Source organism: Macaca thibetana, chromosome 12 (assembly GCF_024542745.1).
Source record: "Macaca thibetana thibetana isolate TM-01 chromosome 12, ASM2454274v1, whole genome shotgun sequence".
In the NCBI taxonomy this organism is placed as follows: domain Eukaryota; kingdom Metazoa; phylum Chordata; class Mammalia; order Primates; family Cercopithecidae; genus Macaca; species Macaca thibetana.
Window position 1 is genome coordinate 49516163 of NC_065589.1, and position 23090 is coordinate 49539252.

At 32.7% G+C, this 23090-nt stretch overlaps 1 long non-coding RNA gene across 1 annotated transcript; it reads right to left on the bottom strand.

Annotated features, from left to right (window-relative positions):
* Positions 1–783: 783 nt before the first annotated feature.
* On the bottom strand, positions 784–21326 carry LOC126932598 (uncharacterized). The gene is made up of 5 exons (XR_007718242.1): positions 21178–21326; positions 14247–14302; positions 11701–11901; positions 8392–8511; positions 784–1878 (listed from the first exon to the last, which is right to left on the bottom strand). It is a non-coding gene; the product is annotated as an uncharacterized LOC126932598 (long non-coding RNA).
* Positions 21327–23090: the final 1764 nt, after the last annotated feature.

A 23090-nucleotide genomic window follows, 5' to 3' on the forward strand; every position in this document is an offset into this window, starting at 1 on the left:
ATTTTATTCAAAATTTTCTTATCTTAATGAAAACAGTGTAATGTCAGTAAATCAGGACAATTTCAATAAAAGAAAAATATTAATGTGCTATAAAAATACCAAAAATAATTTAGTTCTATGAGGATTTTAGTAAAATACATGCAACTTAATCTTCCCACAAACAAGGTTTCAAGTAATTTTAATAAAAATGATAAAAAATAAAACATAAAAGGATAATAGAAATGTATACAGAGGGAGTCAGTCAGAGGCATAACAAATTAATCAAATATTATCAGTGCTTAGAGTACATGCCAATATTAAGTCTGTTATTATCATTATATAAATTATATAATCTTTGTTTCTAATTATGAAACAACTGAATGAGGAAAACATCTTCCATATTTCAAATAGTTTTAATAAAATGATGCAGAAGCTGTTATAATTGACAATATCAACATTTATGTGATGATGCCAATAGTGTTTAAAATTCTGTAGGTACAGTATTATAGAAATTAACTATCACATAATTTTATATCAAATTTTGGATAGTTGAGCTTTTTTGTTGTTTAGAGCCAGAGTAGAAGACATTTTAATATTAGTCCCCTCATATTTTCCATGTTTACATACAATTTTTACGTATTTATGTACATATGCACTGGGACAAAATATCAAAATACATAATTATAATGTTATTTATTCATAGCCAAATGTGTTACAATTATGTCAACATGTAAATTTCTCAAGAAATCTGTGGTTCACTAAGAATACTAGAATGACTTCAACATTTTAGTAGAGCAGATATTTATTTGTATTATTGTGAACTAGGAAAGTAAATCCTTCTATGTTTTGAATCTATATCTGCCTCAAGCATCTGTCCCATTTTTCTGTTCCTATTTCCAAACTCCCAAATTTCGCAAACATCAAAACTTGAACTTCAAATTAAATGTTGTTCATTTGAAATCCAAGCCAATTAGGTACTTACTTGCTGACATTCCATGAAAGTAACTGTTAAAAATGTCAACAGTGATCTCCATGTTATTAAACTCAATATTCAATTCCCACTATTCATCTTACCTAACTTGTTAATATTTGGCAAAGGATCTTCTGCTTGCAACTCTCCACTGGCTTTTATTCCTTCTCAATCTGCTTTGGTGGTTTCTCAGTTCATTAAATGGTAAATGTTGGCGTAGCCAATGACAGTTACTCCTATCAATTTTTACACAGTTACACTCATTTCACAGATGGTGTCGTTCACTGACAACTGTAAATATCAGCAATTCCCTAATGATTCAAAATAATTATACTTGGCTTAACTATACCTCTGAACTCCAGACTTTTATGACCAAATTTGCCAACTTGTCATTTTTTCTTAGATGTGTACTAAATATCTCAAAATTATATAACACAGATTCAAACTCCTGATTCCCACCAACACCAGATTTCTCATGTCCTGTCTGTGTCTGTTTTTAGGCTGCCATGACAAATTACCACAAACTTGGTGGCTTAATACAACAGAAATTTATTCTCTCAGTTCAACACCTGAAATAAGGTGTTGTCAAAATTGGTTTATTCCAGAGGTGATGAAAATGAATCCACTTCATGTCTTTCTCCCAACTTCTGTTGGTTTCCAGTAATCTTTGGTGCCCCTTGGGTGTTTATTGTCTTTCTTTCCCAATAAAATGCAAACTTCTTGAGGTTAAGGACTATTTTACTCTTAGGTCCATGTATATTACATAATAGGTACTCAGATAATATTTCATGAATTGATGGATTAATCCATCTGAAGTTCTGTCTTTACATGATCAAACTCCACTTGCAAATAACAAGTTTGTCAGAAAGCCAGGAAGTTTCTGCTGGCATCGGCTTCTGTACCATGCTTCTTTGACAGTGATTAGATTCCTGAAATAAACATTGACTTAGAAATATTCTTAGTGTCAGAAAATGAAAAAAAAAAACAAAAAGATAATTTTTAACTAGTGCAAAAGGATAACATTTTTCACAGAGTAAAAAATAAATTAGTGTTTAAAATAGAATTTTTAGCATTCTCTTTGATATTGCTTTGTCATTTGTAATGAACAACTTAAACTCTTTAATATATATATTATGGTTTATCCATAACATGTTAATGAAATGCAAGAATGTTATGACTGCAATAAGTGGAAAAATAGTAAAGTTCCATTTACAGAACAAAAGGTGTTTGATGTGATGTCAAAGGCTCTTTAAATATATAATTCATCCCATCTGTTAGTCTCACCACATAGCCAGCTGTGAGGTTTATAAGTTAAAAAAAAAAAAAAAAAGGAAAGAACGAAAGCTTGGCAATTCCTAGCTCTGTTTTGATTAGCATAAACTTCTGCTTTCTTGTCAGGAAATCCCTCTCTGTAGATTAAAAATATCTTGCAAGTTGCCATTTCCTTTTCTCTTCTGATGTTTTATGATTAAGCAATGAAAAAAATATAAGCAAGATACCACATTTTGGCTGAACAAAATTTTCTATGCGATGTCCAATAGTGCACATTGCCACAGTTTATTAGATGGTGGCACACCTTAAATATAAAGATGTCATCAATTCCAAATTTCAAACTGTGTTGAAAAGTGAAATTCCAAGGGAGAACATATACAGGAGATTTGTGCCAGAACTACTTCCCAACAGCAACATCAAAAAGAAATGAAAAAATAATTTTTCTAATTGGAAATATGTGGGAAATATAAGGTAGGAAGAATTTAATTAATAGATTTGGAGTAAGGCCAGAACTGCAGGGTTAATACCTTTGGTTTTTCAAGGAGTGCCGTGGGATCTTGAATGCCTATGATGGTCAGTAGAACTGGCAAGTTTTACTCTGGATTAATCATAAAGCAGCTTTAAAAATTTATTTGGGGATAAAGTTTTATGCAAAGTATGTCATGTGTGATTTTCATGGGATGTTTTTGGCAAATGATATACTTCAGCACAATATGACAATTTTGAGGGTCTTTCTTAGGAGAAATTATCGGCATCCAATAAAGCTATTTCAAAATATTAAATATGTTAACATTTACAAAGCACAGCAAGTGAAATTTCTTAATGTATTTTTAAATAAGTACATTCATTTTAATACTTCTGATTCGCGTGTGTGTGTGTGTGTGTGTGTGTGTGCGCGCGTGTGCGTGTGTGTGTATGCTTTCCCCTTCATTTTTTTAAACTTTTATTTTCAGTTCAGGGGTAAAAGTGCAGGTTTGTTACGTAGGTAAACTTGTGTCATAGGGGGTTGTTGTACAGATTATTTCATCACCCAAGTATTAAGTCTAGTACCAATTAGTTATTTTTCCTGACCCTCCCCCTCCTCCCACCCTCCACTCTCCAATAGTCCCCAGTGTGTGTTATTCCCCACTATGTATCCATGTGTTTTTATCATTTAGCTCCCACTTAGTGAGAACACGCGGTATTTGGTTTTCTGTTCCTTTGCTGGTTTGCTAAAGATAATGGTGTCCAGCTCCATCCATGTTCCTGAAAAGAACATGATATCCTTCTTTTTTATGGCTGCCTAGTATTCTACCATATATGTGTACTACATTGTCTTTTTCTAGTCTATCACTGATGGACATTGACGTTGATTTCTGTATTTGCTTTTGTGAATAGTGCTGCAATGAACTTATGCACACGTGTCTATATAATACAACAATTTATATTCCTTTGGTTATATATCTAGTAATGGGATTACTGTGTCAAATGTTATTTATGTTTTTAGCTCTTTGAGGAATTGCCACACTGTCTTCCACAAGGGTTGAACTAATTTACACTCCCACTAATTCACAATCCAAGCTGATTCCTAACAAAGCTATGGCAGAATGTAGTTAACTACCAACTCTTCACCATGCATAGTAATATAATTCATTCATATTTAATATAAAGCTTGTAAAGTAATTGAACACCTATAGGAACCATAATAATTGGTGGCCTTGTAGCTCATGAAAAATGGTCCATCTTGTTTCTAGAAGGAAAGTTGCTTGAGTTATAAGAATTCTGTGATCATCTGACAACTGCTGTGACAAACCCTTGCCTCAAAAAAACGGTGAAGTCTAGTTCCAGATGTAATTTCCTATAAAACAACAACAATGTTCAAAACACAAGAGGTAAAAACAAGCAACATTTTTTGTTTTCTTTTTGAGACAAGTTCTCTATTGCCCAGACTGGAGTGTAGTGGTGCCATCACAGCTCACTGCAGCCTCCACCTCCCAGGCTCAAGTGGTCCTCCGACTTCAACCTCCTAAGTAGCTGGGACTACAGGCATGCCACCATGCTGCTAATTTTTATTTTTAATTTTAATTTTTTTTTTTTTTTTTTTTTGGTAGAGACGAGGTCTCATTATGTTACCAGGCTGATCTCAAACTCCTGGGCTCAAGCAATCCTCCCGCCTCTTCCTCCCAAAGTGCTGGGACTACAGGCATGTACCACTGCCTCTGGCACATAAAATTCTTAATTTTTGTAAACAAAAGCCATGTAAAATACAATAGCTTATATTTTAAAATGTGATTGAATTATTTTTTACATTGATCATAGTGCTTTGACAATAAGCTTAAGAATCTTGATGATTTATTTACCAACACTTTTAAGATAAAGATGGCATAGACTTATGTTAGTGTGTTCAGGCTGCCATAAGAAAAAACTACCAACTGGGGGACTTAAACAACCAAAATTTATTTTCTCACAGTTCTGAAGACTAGAAGCCCAAGATCAAGATGTCAGCAAGTTTGTTTTCTAATGAAGCTTCTGCTTAGCTTATTGATGGTTCCATTTTTTTTGCTGTGTCTTCACGTGGCTTTTCCTCTGTTCATCCTAAGTGTCTGTTCCTCCAAGGACACTAGCCTTATTTCACCCATATGACCTTATTTAACTTTACCTACCTTCCTAAAGTCCCTATCTTCAAAATACAGCCATGTTTCAGGACAAGACTTCCACATATGAATGTTGCATAATATTCCACCCTATGCTCCCCTAAAATGTCCATAACATTCTATGTTCTGCTCCCCTAAAATTTATGTCCTTCTCACATGCAAAATACATTGATCTCAACAACACAATATTCCTTCTAATGTACAAAATACATTCACTCCATCCCAACAGTCCGTAAATGTATTAACCAATGCTAGCAACAGTTCTGAGCCCAAAATTTCATCTAAAGATCATCTAAATCAGTTATAGGTGAGACTTGAGGTACAATTTTTCCTCAGGCAAAATTCCTCTTTAACTGTGAACTTATGAAACTACACAACTTACATGTTTCCAAAGAACAATGGTGGGACAGTCATAGCATTACATTTTCATTATCAAAAAGAAATGAGAAAGAGCTATGGGTGATGTGTCTGAAGCAGGTCCAAATCCAAGCAAGGCACGTTCCATTAAATCTTAAACCATCAGAATACTCTTTAGGCTCAACGCTCTGCCTTCCAATTCTACTGTGGGGGCTTTTTGTGGTTGCCCTGTCTCAGAGAAAAAGGGTAGGGTAGCCTGGCCTGCTGAAACCGAGGAGGGGCCTCTATCCTCTACAATTGAGGAAAAAGAGCTTTGCCCCCTGGGCCTGTGGTAGGAGTGGCAGCCCTGATAATTTCTGAATTGCATTCAGCCTTAGTCTTCCCTTTTCTTGATGAACAAAGCATGTTGACAGCCAAATAGCTCCATTATAATTCTCCTACAGAAATCCAGAAGTGGGAAAGCCTGCCTTTATTTCAACACATTTCTGCTCCCATCGATGAAACTGACAGTGACTACGCTTATATCATCCCATCACTCTTCCTGCCTCTGTTGAGATGACTGATTAACTCCATGGACAGCCACCTTAGGGAGTGGTTATCCAGCCACATCTTTGGAGTTTTCTTTAAAACACATGTTTCTTTCTTTTTTTTTTTTTTTTTTTTTGCAATATGGATAACTGAGAGTTTTCCAAATCTTTTAGTCCTGGTTTCCTTATGGTTAACAATTTATTTAATTTATTTTTCTTATCCTGTACTTTACTATAAGCAATAAAGAGAAATTAGGTCATATCTTTAACTCTTTGCTAAGAAATTTCCTTAGCTAAATATATAACTTCTTTGCTTTTAAGTTCTACTTTCCACAAAACATTAGAACATAGTTCAGCTGAGTTCTTTACCACTTTATAACACAGGTCATCTTTCCTTCAGTTTCTCATACATAGCACATCTCTTATTTCCTTTTGAGATCTCATCAGAATCACCTTCAACATTCACATTTCTACCAATAAACACTTCAAGGGAATCGAACCTTATTTTAGAATGCACTTCAAAATTTTCCAATCTAAACCCATCACCCACCCAAACCCAAAGCCACATTTTTAGGTGCTCGTTACAGCAGCATCCCACTCCTAGTACCAAAATCTGTCTCAGTCTGCTTGGATTGCTATTATATAATACCACAGATTGAGTAGGGGAAACCACACCAATTTATTCTCTCTGAGGTCCAGAGGCTACAAGATCAAGGTACTAGCATGGTTAGTTTCTGGGGAGGTTTCTTCCTGGTAGACACACAACGGCCTTCTTGCTGTGTCCTCATGTGGGCATTCCTCTGTGTACAGGTGAAGAGAGAGAGCTCTGATGTCTCTTCCTTTTTTTATAAGGATACATGTCCTATTGGATTAGAATTCACCCTTATGACTTCCTTTAACCTTAGTAACCTGCCTAAAGGCCCTGTCTCCAAATCCAGTCACTTGTGGGTTAATGCTTCACATATGAATTTTGGGAGGACACAATTTGGTCTACAACAACTTACATGTGCACATTATATATCTACCTAAATTGTTGCTCTTTGCAATAAAAATATGAACAATATTAGAATGTCTTTTTTGAAGGACAATCTAACATATTTGGGGAAATATTCAAAATGGTTTCATAAAAGAGTTTTCAGAATGAATAATGTTATTAGATTATTTTTACTTACAATAATTTATTTTATGGATTGTATTAATATTGTGTATGCACACACATATATCCCTTAATATATGATATCCAACTTCCCCCAAATTCTTCATATTACTATTTTGGTTACATCAAAATGGAATGATAAAAATGAATCAAGATGTGGCATATGGATCAGAAAAGCAAAATATGATTCACCATGAATAAAGTTGTAGTTATTAAAACTATTAATGTTATTTTATATCATTATTTATCATTTGTTTCTTATACCTGTCACAAACTTAATCACTTAAGTTGCCTGTAATTCTATCAATACAGCAACTAAACCATAAAGTGCACTTAAATGTTTAGTGTCAGATCAAATCTCCAATATTACACTTTGTCACCATATCTAACTACTAAAATATACATTATTTTGTTTCAATGTGCTGGCTTGACTGCTATTGTGAGTGCAATAAATAATATTTCCTGGCACTATAACAAAAAAGATTATTGAAAAGAGATAGTTCTGTCTGATAAAGAGGTGTGAAATCTATGGGAAGGAGAGGTTTAGTTTGGAGACCATTTCTGCCACTGAATATTGCACCTACAAACAAAGGAAAAATTTTTCAATTTTATTCTGAATAGACAAAGATTGCTCTCCTCATATTGGTTTGTTCAATTCATATGTATTCATTTAGATAAAAATATTTTGTATTATTTTATACAATTAGAAAATAGCCTATGTGCCCCAGTTTTTTCTACTTTATACAGCCTCACTCCAACTTATAGACTAACTACTCGTGTTCTTGGTTTGAAATAAGAAAGCTAAGAATTAATTGATTATAAAAGTATAGATTAGGATCGTTACAAAAAGTTAATAAAAAAAAAATCAGCAAATGATTTTGTGGCATATGTGCCACTAAGGAAACATGCTATTTTTTGTAAAAAATAAGACTGCATTTATCATGATTTATTTCACCATCACTAAGACACTATAGGAATTTCTAACCTCTTCTCTGTGTGCAATATAAATTATTACTCCTTTGTTTTATAATTTTATGATCATGATATTGTTTCAAAATATATTATGTTTTCATCAGGATGTTAAGCATTTCTTTAATATAATATTTGTATAAAGTTAGAAAATACTGAATTTTATACAGATTCTCCTACTACAAGGATATACATATATATGTGTGCATGTATGTGTATGTGTATATGTGGAAATACATGTATACGTGTGTGATATATAACAATAGATCAATTTTATAGTCAATTAATTATATAACAGTGTATCGATTATTGTAAACATACACACATATATACACTTGTATATATACACATATGGTCTATCATTTAGATTCTAGAGATATACTGCTATTCATCTAAAGTGATGGTATTCTAAACTGGGAAATTCATTCATATTTATTAGTTTGATATAATTCAATTAATTGGAAAGATTGCATATTTTGCTTTTTTTATCGATGTGATTTTTAAAATAAACTATATTTTGTTACTTACCTTGCTGACCATGCTAGAATAAGACATTCATAACTTGAACTTGCAACATGAACAGTTAGAAAGCTACATGAAACAATTGTTAGCAGATTTTGGACAAGAGGAAGAACCAGACTGTGATCCCTAATAAATGGAAACAAAAAAATGTGAGAGTTCATTCACTATGGCTTTATAGTTGAAGGCAATTTCAGAAGTTCAAGGACATGGAGAAGGTATTCAATATGAGCCTGGCAGTTTCACTGAGTTAAAAAAGATAATTGGCATTTAGAAAGTCCAAGGAAGCTTAAAGTCAGAGGGCAGAGTTCCAGGAAGAACATACGTAGAAAAAGCATCTCAGAGATATACAAAGAACTTTTGCTGTATATTGGACTGCACATTTATAAATGCTTCCCCTTAAAAAAGAATGGAAAATTGTAAACCGAATTATTCCCAGAGCTCACACAAGTTGGATCGACTTTCGAGTTTTGATCAGCCAAGGTGGAGAATTGTTAGGTATCAACTGGGGTATTCAACTTAATGGGGCACATTCAGTGTAAGACAAAATATTTCTGTTAGCATGTATTTCAGTCCTGTGTTAGTGAAGTTTACAAGCAGATAACTGATTTGAAACTAATTTAACTACTTTAACAATAAAGCCACAAATTTTCTTTTATGATGAAAACAAAATATTCAAATATTTAAAAACATGGTATGTACAATTTTTGACATCAAAAATTCTCTTTCTAGACATGCCAAGAGGCATAAATGTGTATGTCGAAATTCCTAAGGAAATTTCAAAACAATAAAAATTTACAAAAATTAATCAGAGCATTTAGTCAGTGAGTTAATCAGCGGGAAAGGTCACACGATACAGGGGAATATAAAATATAAACTATAATTTTGCAAATTAGCAACAATCAAAAAGAGATTTTTAAAGGTAGTACTCATAACACTGTAAAAAATAAAACACAAAAATTTAAGAAAGATGTGCAAGATTCAAATCTGAAAACTATAAAACATTGCTGAGAAAAATTAACAGACATAAATAAATGTATAAAAATTTGATATTAAGATGATAATTCTTCCCAAATTGAAGTATATGTTAAATGCAATCCCAATCAATATTAATCACACGAGGCTTTAATATAAAAATGAATCAATAATAAAATTTATATGAAAATCCAAAAAAATTGCATAGTCAAAACATTTCTGATTTCAAAATGTATTATTGTCCCATAGTAATCAAGACAGTTTGGTGTTCAATTAAGGTTAGAAACAGATTGATAAAACAAAATAGACTCTAAAATAGGCCCACGTATACATGACAAAAGGGTGCAGTTAAGTCAATGGCCAGAATTAGTCTTTTCAACAAATAGTGCTGAAATTTTGAGATATTCCAATGACAAAAACCTTTAACTTAACCTTTATCTCTCACTATGCATACACACACACATACTCTCTCTCTTTCTTTCTCTTTTTTTCTCTCTCATCCCGAATAGTCAAAATGGAACATAGGATAAAACTAAGGATAAATTCTACAACTACTATATTTCTAGAAGGAAACATAGGGAACAAATGTTGATGATGTTGGGGTAAGCCACAAAAGAAATAACATTAAAGACAGAAAAAAAAAAAAAATTCCAAACAGTATAAGAGGAAATATAAAGATTGTAGTTCGTCAATACTGAAACATTTTCCAATGAAGAAGACAAATTAAGGAAATAAAAATTTAAGTCACATAATAGGTGAAATCATTAATAATATATGTATCTCAACAAACTACTAGTATCCAAATTCATGAAACTCTATAAATTCATAATAAAAAGACAACCCAATCTGAATAGATGTTTTATAAAATATACAGGTAACCAACAAGGACACGAAAATAGGCTCAACAACATTAGTCATCAAGCAAATGTTAATTAAAACTACAAAAAGATAAGACCACACACTACAAAGTATATCATACTATAATAGGCAAATTAAAGTGACTGGCAGTACCAAGTGTTGGCCAAGACATACAGTTGGGGAAATGATCCTGGCCAGAAAGCAAAAGGTTAAATTCACTTTGGGAAAACACTATGGGAGTTTGTTCTCAAGTTTGATACGGGCTTAATATATGATTCAACAATTATACTCCTAAATGTATGAATCTTGAAGACATAATGAATAAATCTGAAAAAGTTTATAGAGAACAAAAAAATCAAACTCACAAGAGTCCATACTATACATTTTAATTATCTATAATTCTAGGCAAGACAAATCTAATCTAATAAGAAAGCAGGTCAGTGATTACTGGGTCCAGGTATATATACAGGGAAAATGATGAGAAAGTACCACAAGAAATGTTGTCATTGTTATGGAAGCATTCTGTGTTTTAATTGTAGTACTAATTACATAAACATACACATTTGCCAAAACTCATCAATATTGGCATTTAAAATGGGTGCACTTTATTGTTTAAATTGCATCTCACTGACCAACATGGAGAAACCAGTCTCTACTAAAAATACAAAATTAGCCAGGCGTAGTGTCGCATTCCTGTGACCCTAGCTACTCAGGGGGCTGAGGTAGGAGAATCGCTTGAACCCGGGAGGCAGAGGTTGCTGTGAACCGATATTGCGCCACTGCACTCCAGTCTGGGCAGCAACAGCAAGACTCCAACTTAAAAAATAAATAAATAGGTATAGTTTCTTTTAAACTGGAATTTTTTTTTTTCTTTTTGGTTTACTGCCTTTGAGAGACAGAGTTCATTGTCAGCTAAAGTTTAGGCCTTCTTAGAATACAACCTCATAAAAGATATATTCGTATAATTGGTTTTGAAAATAGTTCATGGTTTTTTTATTCTATGAGATACACTATAGACTGTTCAACCAATTACATAATATACAAGTTTGGAATTAAGGTATGTTTTAGAAATACAAAGATTTCTAACTTCACAAAAGGGAGAACACATTTAGAAATAAAATGCTTCACTAACACAATTGCTAACTTATTTTTATGTATGAATATTTAGCAGAATTAATTTCTGCTTTCAAAACATTAAAAAATGTAAAACATGTAAGTGTTCACTTTTTATTCATCTTCTTTAATTTATAACATGAAAAACAGATTTTATAGTCCCCATCAATTTTCTGGAAAAAAATAATTGATTGATAAAGGGGATATGTTCCAAATGATAAACATATTGTAAATCTTTCACAATTTTATTATCATCATCTAAAAGCTATCTAGATAGTCAATGAGATTTCCCTCTTTCTGATTATCATTTCTCTAACAAATCACCTCAATACTTAGTAGAGCAAAACAATGGCAATATTTATTCTTGCTTACCAATCTTTAATTGGAGTAGGTATTGGTGGGGACTTCTCTGCTTGGCACGAACTGGGGTGGCATGAAGGTTGAAAATGAGATTCATGTGAAGGTTTTATCACTCATATTGAGTAGTCGAGGCATGCTGTCAGGTGAGGTCAACTAACATGGTCACTTCTTAACTTTCTCAAAGTATAGTGACTGGGTTTCAAAGTGGAGTATCTTGAGAGAGAGGAAGACAGAGAGAGAGAGAGAGAAGACAGAAATGAAAACCTCTGAAACCACTTTGGAAAACTATTGGCAGAATTTACTATCAACATATATCTACACTATGACCCAGAAATTCTAGTAACAGGGTAAATCCAATACAGAAATATACTTATACCAGAACATATACACAATAATTATAATAATAACAGTTATTTCAAATAAGGAAAAATAAACACTGGAAACAACGCAAATATTCATCAACAGTAGAATGGAAGTATAGCTACTCAGTGTAATACTATACAAATTATTGCCCGTACAATAACGTGGATGGATTCACAAGCCTTTTTTCTGAGTGGATGCTTGCAAATAAAGCCAGACTCAAAAGTACCATAATGTATAATATAACTTGTATAAAACTGAAATCTCTAGAGAATAAAATCTGTGGAGATAGAAGTCAAAACTGGTGTTACCTTGGGAGGAGGTTATTGCCCTGTGGAGGCATTAGGGGGAGCTGGTTTTATTTCTTGTTTGGGTGCCAGTTATACTGGCAATTTCATTTGACAAAAATGCATTAATCTGTGAACTTATTATTTGTATGCTTTTTTGTGTGAATATTATACTTTAATAAAAAGTATACTGAAAATACATGCAGAGATCAATATTCATGTAATTTATATATTCCTTATTTATATTATGCTTTGAAGTTATTTTAAATGCATGCCTGTCTGCAGATAAAATATAATTTTCTTTTCTATATTTTTTAAACCAAAAACGAATATAAAAATTTTTAAGGAGCCAATTTTTATGTAAGAGCTGTTATATAAAATTCAGTCAGGAAAATGATTGCCTGTTAACAAGGAAACAGCTCAGGAAGAGTGTAAACCTAGGCTTTGAAGTCACCAACTTCAGAAACCTAGCTCAAGAACATATGGGTTGGCATAATATAATCACATTGAATTTTTCTGTTTTTAAGACATTCCTTTTTAAAATCCATATGTAGATGAAATGGAAAATGACAGAGAAAACTGTGAATTAATATTACAGTCAACTTCAAAATGACTATTACTGTCTTAGATTGTTAATATATTCCTACTTGATTTAAGCTGTTCAATCACTAATAGATGGAGGAAGTCAGCTTTATTTAGACCATATTGTAAATAAAAGTAAAGTCACAAATTACTTCCACATATGGAGCAATGTTTATTTATACATTTTTTATTCATTCATTCAGCAACTATATAAAAATATGAAAAAAGACAGTCATGTGCTGCCTTTTCATCTAATGGAGAGCTCTATGGACAGAATTATGTTCTCTCCTCCCTAATTAACATGTTGAAGTTCAACCTCAGGTTCTCAGAATATAAATAAATGCATCCATTAGGGTGATGCTCTAATCCAATACGACTGGTGTCCTTACAAAAAATGGGAATTTGGATATACAAAGAGACACTGGGAATGTACACACAGAGAAATGGCCTGGTGAGGACACAGCTAGAAGGAGACTATCTACAAGTGGAAGAGAGAGGCCTCAGGAGAAATGTAACATGCCGACACCTTGTCTTTAGGCTTCTAGCCTCCAAAACTGTGAGAACTGCTCTTCTAGCTTCCAGAAAATAAATTTCTGGTGGTTAAGCCACCCAGTCTGTGGTTATAGCAGCCCCAGCAAACTAATACAGGGAGTCATGTCATTAGAATATGTATTTTTATAAGCACAAGATTTTCATTTTAGTAAGTATTGCAAAGAAGTATCAAGTTTACAAAACAGATGGTCAGTTTTTATCTAGCCAGATGTCAGAAGAATTCCAACAGATTTTTATTTTGAGCCAGAGGAGTTGGATTTAAAAAGTTGAAGTGGAGATTACTCTAGGAAGACAAAACATGGTTGACAGAAATATCACTGACTAATTTTAAGATCAGTGTATCAAGAGAGTAGGAAATAAAGAAGACAATGGCACAAACTAAAGTTGTATTGGTCAGGATGGCCAAATCATACACAATTATCTCCTCCTGTAATTATACTCTAGTGTCAATTATTATAGAATATATACATATACAATATATACATATATAACATATACACATATATGATATATGTAACTATATCTATCTACTTGTCTATATATCCAATCTATCATTTAACCACTTCTTGCAACAGAGCCTTGGGTTTTACTTTTCCATATAATTTTTGCCACTAATCTTTCTAATTTGACTACAAATCCTATTATATTATGTATTTTTTTGGATTAAAATTTTTATACTTACAAGATATTTGGGAAAATACTAAATCTTTACAATTCTGAGAGTATACATTCCTGTACATATTACTCATGTTTTTGTTTAAATCACTTTATACTTACCAAAGAACTGCAAAGACAGTTTAGAGTGCTCCTTTTCACTCTTCATTTAGCTTTCTCTATTATTAACATAAGAACATAAATATTACATAATATAACATGGGTTATATTTATGAAAACTAAAAACTTCACATTGGTGTGTGTATTCGCCTATTCTCACACTGCTATAAAGAAATACTCGAGAGTGTGTAATTTATAAAGAAAAGTGGTTTAATTCCTGCAGGCTGTGCAGGAAGCATGGCAGCATCTGCATTTGGGGAGGCCTCAGGGAGCTTTTACTCATGGTGCAAGGCAAAGCAGAAGCAGGCATCTTGTATGGCAGAAGGAGGATCAAGCAGTGGGTAGGAGAAGAGATGACACACACTTTTAAACAACCACATCTCATTAGAACTCACTACGGCAAGCAGAGTGCCAAGGGGGGATGTTGTTAAACCATGAGAAACCACTCCCATGATCCAACCACCTCCATCAGGCCTCACCTCTAGTATCAGGGACTACATTTCAACATAAAATTTGGGTGGACATGCATCCAAATCATATCAGTACGCTACTATTAACTCCCAACTTTCTTCACATTTCACCAGTTTTTCCAATAATGTCTTTATTCTAGTTCAAGATTTAAACCAATATGCCACACTGCATTCAGTTATCTTGTTTCCTTAGTCTCCTCCAATCTGTGACAGTTTCTTTAGTTTTCTCTTGTCTTTTATGACCCTGATACTTTTGAGGTATCCAGTCAGATATTTTGTAGACTGTCCTTAACTTTGGTTTGTCTTTTTATTTCTTCATGAATATATTAAAGATGTAGAGTGTGTTAAAAATTACTACGGAGGCAATGTGTATATATTGGCATAACTGATCTCTGGTGATAACCTGATCACTCAGTTAAGACAGTGGAATATCCAGTTCAAAATAGCCCAGATATGGAAAGAATCTAAATGTTCATCGATTTATAAATGAAGAAACAGTGAAATATGCAGAGAGTCACCAATTGGTATCTACAGAGGATTGGTTCCAGGACCTCCTGTGGGTACCAAAGTCTTGGATGCTCAAGTCTCTGACATAAAATGGGGAAGGGTTTGCATATAACCCATGCACATCCTCCTGTATAATTTAAATTATCTACTATATATCTTATAATACTGAATACAATGTAAATGATATATAATTATTTGTTAATTATATTGTTTAGAGAATAATGACAAGAAAAAGTAGTCTGTACATGTTCAGTACAGATGCAATTTTTTTCAAATATTTTCAATTCATGGTTGGTTGAATCCATGGATGCAGAACCCACAAACACAGAGCAACAGCTGTGTGTGTGTGCATGTGTGTGTTTGTGTGTGTTTATTACCTTGGATTGGGCAATGCATTCTTAGATATAACACAAAAAGTACAAATGACGAAAATATAGAGATAAGTTAAACATCATCAAAACTAAAAATGTTTGTAATTGAAAGAATATTGTTAAAAAAGAGAAATGAGCACTGTGGAATACAATAAAATGTTTGCAAATAACACATCTGATAAGGATTTTATCAAGAAAGAGAAAAAAACTCTTACACTCAAAACAGAAAGACAAATAATCCAATTTTACAATGGGCAAAGAATTTGAATAGATATTCCTTAAAAACAGTAACTAATAAGCACATGAAAATTTGCTCTCGAGACCATCCTGCTTAACACGGTGAAACCCCGTCTCTACTAAAAATACAGAAAATTAGCTGGGCATGGGGGCTTGCACCTGTAGTCCCAGCTACTCAGGAGGCTGAGGCAGGAGAATCACTTGAACCTGGTAGGTGGAGATTGCAGTGAGCCGTGATTGCACCACTGCACTTCAGCCTGGGCGACAGAGCGACACTCCATCTCAGTAAATAAATAAATAAATAAATAAATAAATAAATAAATAAATGAGGAAAAAAAATTTAAAAAGTTGTTCAACATCATTAGACATTAAGGAAATGCAAAGCAAATCTATAATTAGAGATTACTGGAATGGCTAAAGTAAAAGTGGCATGCAAGAACAAGTGTTAAAGAGCAGGTGGAGATATTGGAACCTTCGTACACTGCTGGCAGAAATTTCAAATGGTTTAGCTGCTGTAGAAAACAACTTGGAGCTTCCAAAAAAAGAAAAAAAAAATCAGAGAGTTACCGTATGACTGAGCAATTACAATCTTAGCTGTGTAATCAAAAGAACAAAATAACAAACAGATGCGCATACCAACGCCTGTACATGAATGTTCATAGCGACCTTATTCATCAGGTCAAAACCGAAACAACTCAAATATCCACGAACCACTAAATGCGTAAACAAAACTGGCATATCTGTACAATGAAATATTTATTAATAAAAATAAGTGAAGTACTGACATATACTAAAAGACTGATAAATCTTAAAACCTTATGCTAAATAAAAAAAAAAACCCAATCACAAAGGCTACATGTTATATGATACAATTTATACAAAATATTTCAAATAGGCAAATCCATAGAAACAGAAAGTATATTAGTGTTTGCCAGAAGATGGTGGGTGGAGAAGGAATTCAGACTACTGCTAATGGGCATGTGGTTTCTTTTTGAGGTGATGAAACTGTGCCGAAATTAGTGGTGATGGTTGCCTACCTCTATGAATTAAAAAACCACTGAATTGTACACTTTGAAAAGATGAATTTTATGGCATGTGAATTCATATCAAATAAGGCTCTTATTAAAAAAACATAATGAAAATGTTTCTCTTTGCTTCACATGCGAAGGATATCATTAATTGGAAAATTGGCGTAATTCTAAAAATACTAAATGTTAACAGTTCATATTTATAATGAAAGCATTTTACTCAGTGGTGAACCACATAGTGAAATAATTCTCATACTTTCCTGCATACAAGAATCATCTAAGGAAATTTCTTGAACTCTAATGTTAGCCAACATGCAACATACATGGAAGAAAAATTTTGGGAGTGTGAAACAATAATTAGTATTTCTTAAAGCTCAACAATGATATTATTATGTAGCTAAATTAGAGAACCACTACAATTGTGTTAAATGTAAATAAGTGCAGACTATATTTTAAGAGGAATAAAGAGATCAAATGACCTGATAACAATTTACAAAAGTACTCAACTCCTACTGAATTAAGTGTAATGGGAAGGTTTAGATCTAGCCGATAAATATCATAGCAGTTACCACAAGTTTTTATTGGTATAATGTGTTATTTGTTTGAAACGAAACTAAAAAGACCCACACACTTATTTCTACATGATGGATTAAAACTCTCTCATTCAGACTTGATTTTTAAAGAATGAGCGATGGGAAAGATATTTTGATAGGATATATATGAAATGAATCACATGACTCAAATTGGTAAATTCTCTGATCAAAAATTATATCATCATTATTGAGAAAATGGAAGGGTTTATTTGCTTTTAACAAATTTGCAAACAAAACAAAACAAAAATACTTAAAGGGATATAGTTTCTATTTTTTGAAATGCGGTTTACATGTTTGAAACAAAAACTGACTGTGTGAGAGTGTGCATGTGCATGTGTTGCTTGAGTTAACATATATGATATTCTAGTTGTACATAAAGGTCATTTTGAAGATAATTTGAACTGAAATAGTATATATGGCCTATATCTGCAAGACAGTTCTCCAGCACAATTTCAAATCCACTATTAATTATGTTTTGAATATTCATTTTATCCCTTTTCAGGAAAATGCTTTAACATTTTTATTTACTTATTTATTCATTTTGAGATGGAGTCTTGCTCTGTCGCCCAGGCTGGAGTGTAGTGGCACAATCTCGGCATACTGCAACCTCTGCCTCCCAGGTTCAAGCAATTCTCCTGCCTCAGCCTCCTGAGTAGCTGGGATTATAGGCGTGCACTACGACATCCGGCTAATTTTTTTTTTTTTTTTTTTTTTTTTTGTATTTTTAGCAGAGACTGGGTTTCACCATGTTGGTCAGGCTGGTCTCGAACTCCTGACCTTGTGATCTGCCTGTCTCGGCCTCCCAAAGTGCTGGGATTACAGGCATGAGCCACCACGCCCGGAATAACACTTCTAAAACAAAGCCTTTGGAGGAAAAGTACACATTTGAAGTAATTATCTCCTTATACGAAAGAGTAATTTTTAACTGACGTGTTTGGTTCTGTGTTCCCACCCAAATCTTGTCTTGAATTATCATCCCCATTTTTTTAGGGAGGGACCTGGTGGGAGCTGATTGGATCATTGGGATGGTGTCCCCCAAGCTGTTCTCCTGATAGTGAGGGAGTTTCAAGAGATTTGACAGTTTAAAAGCATCAATTTTCCCTTCCAGCTCTGTCTCTCCTGTCACCATGTAAGAGGTGCCTTGCTACTCCTTCACCTTCAACCATGATTGCACATTTCCTGAGGCCTTCCCACCCATGTGGAACTGTGAGTCAACTAAACCTCTTTTCTACATAAACTACCCAGTCTCAGGTAATATATTTATAGTAGTGTGAAATGAACTAATACAATTGCCACTAAAGGAAGAACTTCAAATAAAATTTGGGGGAGATATAAAATTAAATATTCATTTAAACCCTGTGAGGTGTGAACAAAATGAAGCCAACTCACAATTTTCATTCACCGACAAAATGTTTTTACTACTAAATTTTTATAATTTAATTTTTACATTTAAAATGTATCCTCAATTTTATGCTGAAATTTATAAATTTATATTATAAATAAATAAAATGAATAAATATATATGAAATAAAAAATATAGAAATAAATTTTATGAATTTTATTTTATAAAAACTTTATTTTATGTTTCAGAATAAAATTGAGGGTACATTTTAAATCTAAATAAATCTAAATCTAAATAATAATTTAATAATAAATTTAAACTTAAACAAAAATGAATCAAAATATAAAACAGAAATCTTTCTTATATTTTACTAATAGATAAGAGTAGATATTTTATTTACATGACTTATGTTTGATGTGTCACCAAAAGTATAACAAAGAAGATTAGGGCTAATTAGTGGTCGTTTTCTGATGTCTTTAAGCTCACTTTGACTTCAATTATTTCCTATTGGAATGAGAATATAGAAGCCTATAAATTCCTAGGCAATAAAATCTCATAAAATTTCTATGCATCAAAAAGTATTTATTAAATACCTTTAATGAATAATAAAGTGAGCTACTAACTAGTGACTGCCACCTATTTGCCATGGTTAACCAGTATTCAAATTTCACTTTTGTTCCGACTTCTCTTATGAAGCTTTCACTGAAAATTTTAAATTATTCTCTCACAGATAATTGTTGTTTCTCTATGTATTCTAAAAATGGATGCCAATTTATTCTTGACTTGCTTAGTTTCCCTCTTATATATCACACTGTATACTGCAAAGCATTTAAACTCAAAGTATTTTAAATATGTGCCATAGTTAAAAAAGAACCCATATGCGGTTTCTGTCACCATCCTTAGTGGGGAGCAGGTTCTGCAGTTATGTTTTAATCATATGAATGAGACAGTCTGTGGTAACAGCTGAGCTGAGTGGATAAATGAACCAACTTGGCCAGTCAGATGTTCTCTCCTGGAATTTGATTTGTTGATTGAGAACTCAGTCAATACCTAATGGTATTAATCTTGATAAAAAAATGCGATTGTTTATGATATTGGAGCAGAAATATTCTGATGAGATTAAGAAGAGAAACCCAGCTTATCAAGATAGTGATATAGATGAGATGAGATATCTCACAGAGAATGTCTGAGAATTTAGATGCCAAGTCTCAATGTCTTTCTACCTGTAGTATCTCAGGTGGCCTCACTTCTTTATACACTTCCTCCTCTACTTCACTGTATTGTGTGTGTGTGTACATCCTAGTTTGCTTCTCCTTTTAGGGTAACTTGGATTGATTTTTAGTTCTTGAATCTAAAATGTTCTTCACTAAGACAAAGGGAGTGTTCTTAACCAAAATCCAAGTCAAAATTTAAGGACTATATTAATACTGTTGGTTTCTACTTATAAAATGTTGCATTTAAGTAAAATTTATATTGTTTAAAATATTCAGTTTATAGTTATAGTCTTAATATTTGAAGTTGTTTTTTAAAAAGCAGTCTCCTGAAAATGTGATTGGATTGAAACTGAGTTGTTGTTTTTCCTTAAAAATGTGTAATTACAAAGAAATTAATTAGCTTACCAGAACACCTTGAAATTTCCAAATAATATTACATTAGTTCGCAAATAGGAAAATCTAGGTACATTAGATTGTCCTATATTGCCCATTTCAAATCAGAGAGTCTGTGGCATAGTTGCTAAAAAATCTGATTTAAAATAATTAAATTTCTCTTGACCTGATAGCATATATTGTGTATGTCTGTGTATATACTTTTGGATTAAGAGCAAATTTACTTTGTGTTATTTACTCAAAGTGTAAAGCTAAATTCTAAATTTATATATCAGAAACCCATCAACATGGTTTAAATATATAAAGATACTTGTGCTTATTTATTCCTGCTGGTTGCCAAATTTCACTCATCAGAATACCTTATTTAAGAGTCACTAAAAATAACAACAATTTAGAGTGTAATGTTCCAGAGACAAAATTAGTCAAGTCAGTGAAGACAATTAAATAAGACAGTTTAATACAAACTCTATAAATATTTTATTTATCCCATTAGTGATTTTTCTCTTCTACTAAAAATAATACCTCCTTTTCCTCTTAAAGTACATTTAATTAACTTAACAAAATGTACAATTTGATTGAAGAATTTCCCTAGTTATTTTTTACACATTAGCATAAGAAAAAACAACTTATTTTGAATGTATTATGGTAGAAGGTTGAATACTTTAGGTGTCCATTGGGTTAGGAGGTCATGAAAGCTAGTTATACCATTACAGAATGGTATTGAAGAACATGGATTCTGGACACAGATGACCTAGATTCAAATATTAAATCTAGTTTACCAGTTATGTGCCTCTAGGTAAGATGCTTCACCTCTTTATACCTCAGTTTCTCCATCTGGAAAATAGCAAGATATAGATTTATCCTAAACATAAAAAGAGGTAATAATTGTAAAATATGTAGAACAGGATCTGGTACAATTAGCATAAATTATTTCCTATTATTGTTTGTATCTATGTTTGAATTTATCTATGATTATGTGTATGGAGAAAATATGGAGGATATAACTCAGGTTGAAAATGTGGTAATTAGTAATTAAAAAACAGATATGGATAGAAAAATACAAAAGGGGAGATCAGCTAGAAACAAGAAAGTAAAGGGGTAAAAGACTAACCTAAAATGTATAAGATATGATCAACTATAGGCATTCATGTAAAATGATATATACTTACATATGCTTTTTGAAGCATCTTTTAAATCAATTTACAAAAACATTTTCAAAACTATTTCATTTATTTCTTACTCCTAAAACTACTTTTTTCTTTTTTTTCTGTTTACCTCTCAGTACTAAAACTACTTTTTTTTTTCCTGTTTATCTTTTAGATAACCTAAGAGATAAAAGAGATTTAAGAGACAAACAGAATAAAAGTAGTTTCAGTTTCAGTACCACTTTTAGTAATGTATGGTAGTCAAGGCCGTATTATGTTACGACCATATACTACAAGTAAATTGTAGCTATTATTTTCATTTATGACAGTTTCAAACTGGTTGCTAGTAATTCTAAGATAAAAGTAATTACTTTTCTGAATCTTACCATTTTTATTCAAACATATTTTGTGATCTAGAAAATCCTAATACATTTATTTATTTAAGTGGTGTTAATATGTGATCATTATTCAACTAGATTTTATGGTTGTGTATTCCTGAGTCAATCCATCTCCAAGAGGTCACGTAGAAGAGGAATAGGCAGAAAAGGAGGTCAATAGGAGTTTGTGATAGCCATAATTTGAGGTTCCCCCCGCCTTTTTTTTTTTTTTTTTTTTTTTTGAGACAGAGTCTCACTCTGTCGCCCAGGCTGGAGTGCAGTGGTCCTATCTTGACTCACTGAAAGCTCCGCCTCCCAGGTTCACGCCATCCTCCTGCCTCAGCCTCCCGAGTAGTTGGGACTACAGGCGACCGAAACCACGCCAGGCTAATTTTTTGTATTTTTAGTAGAGGCAGGATTTCACCATGTTAGCCAGGATGGTCTCGATCTGCTGACCTTGTGATCCTCCTGCCTCGGCCTCCCAAAGAGCTGGGATTACAGGTGTGAGCCACCGTGCAGCTGGCCCGAGGTTTCCCTTTTTACATGAAGTAGGAAGCAAGGTTATCAACTAAGAAGGATGGAAAAAAGATTTGGAGGTAGAATAAGAAGGTGTCAAAGCCTTGTATAAAAGAACAAAATTATGGGACATTATTTTTGGAATTGTACATATTGTTAGGAAATTATTTATATCCTTTCTCTTGTCAACTCAGCTGTCATAAAGTTACTGGAAATACTTTACTCTCTCCTTTATCTGTCATTATGCTATATAATTATTACCAAGGTTGTCCATTTATTAGTCTCCTTTTATTTTCTAATAAGGTCCCTAGGACTTTTTCTAGTTTCAAGATTTAACTTTATTCTTTCTAATGTTTTGATTTTTCTCTGGTTTTGTACCAGCTTTTAGCTTTATTAATGCCCACATACTTCCAATAGAGAGGTTTTTTTTTTTTCCCCTACATTTTTCACTTAATTTTTGCCTCACCTTCATATCCTCCATTTCTTCCTTTTGGAATTTGTATTTTATAGGCTACCATCCTGAATCAATCCTCCAAATAGCGTTTCCATCATGATTTTTAACTTTTTGTTGGTTTTGTTTAACAACATGTGTTTGACCTAAATTATTTTTAAATTTTTTGTGAGATTGAATTATTTCTTCCATTTGTTCTTCCA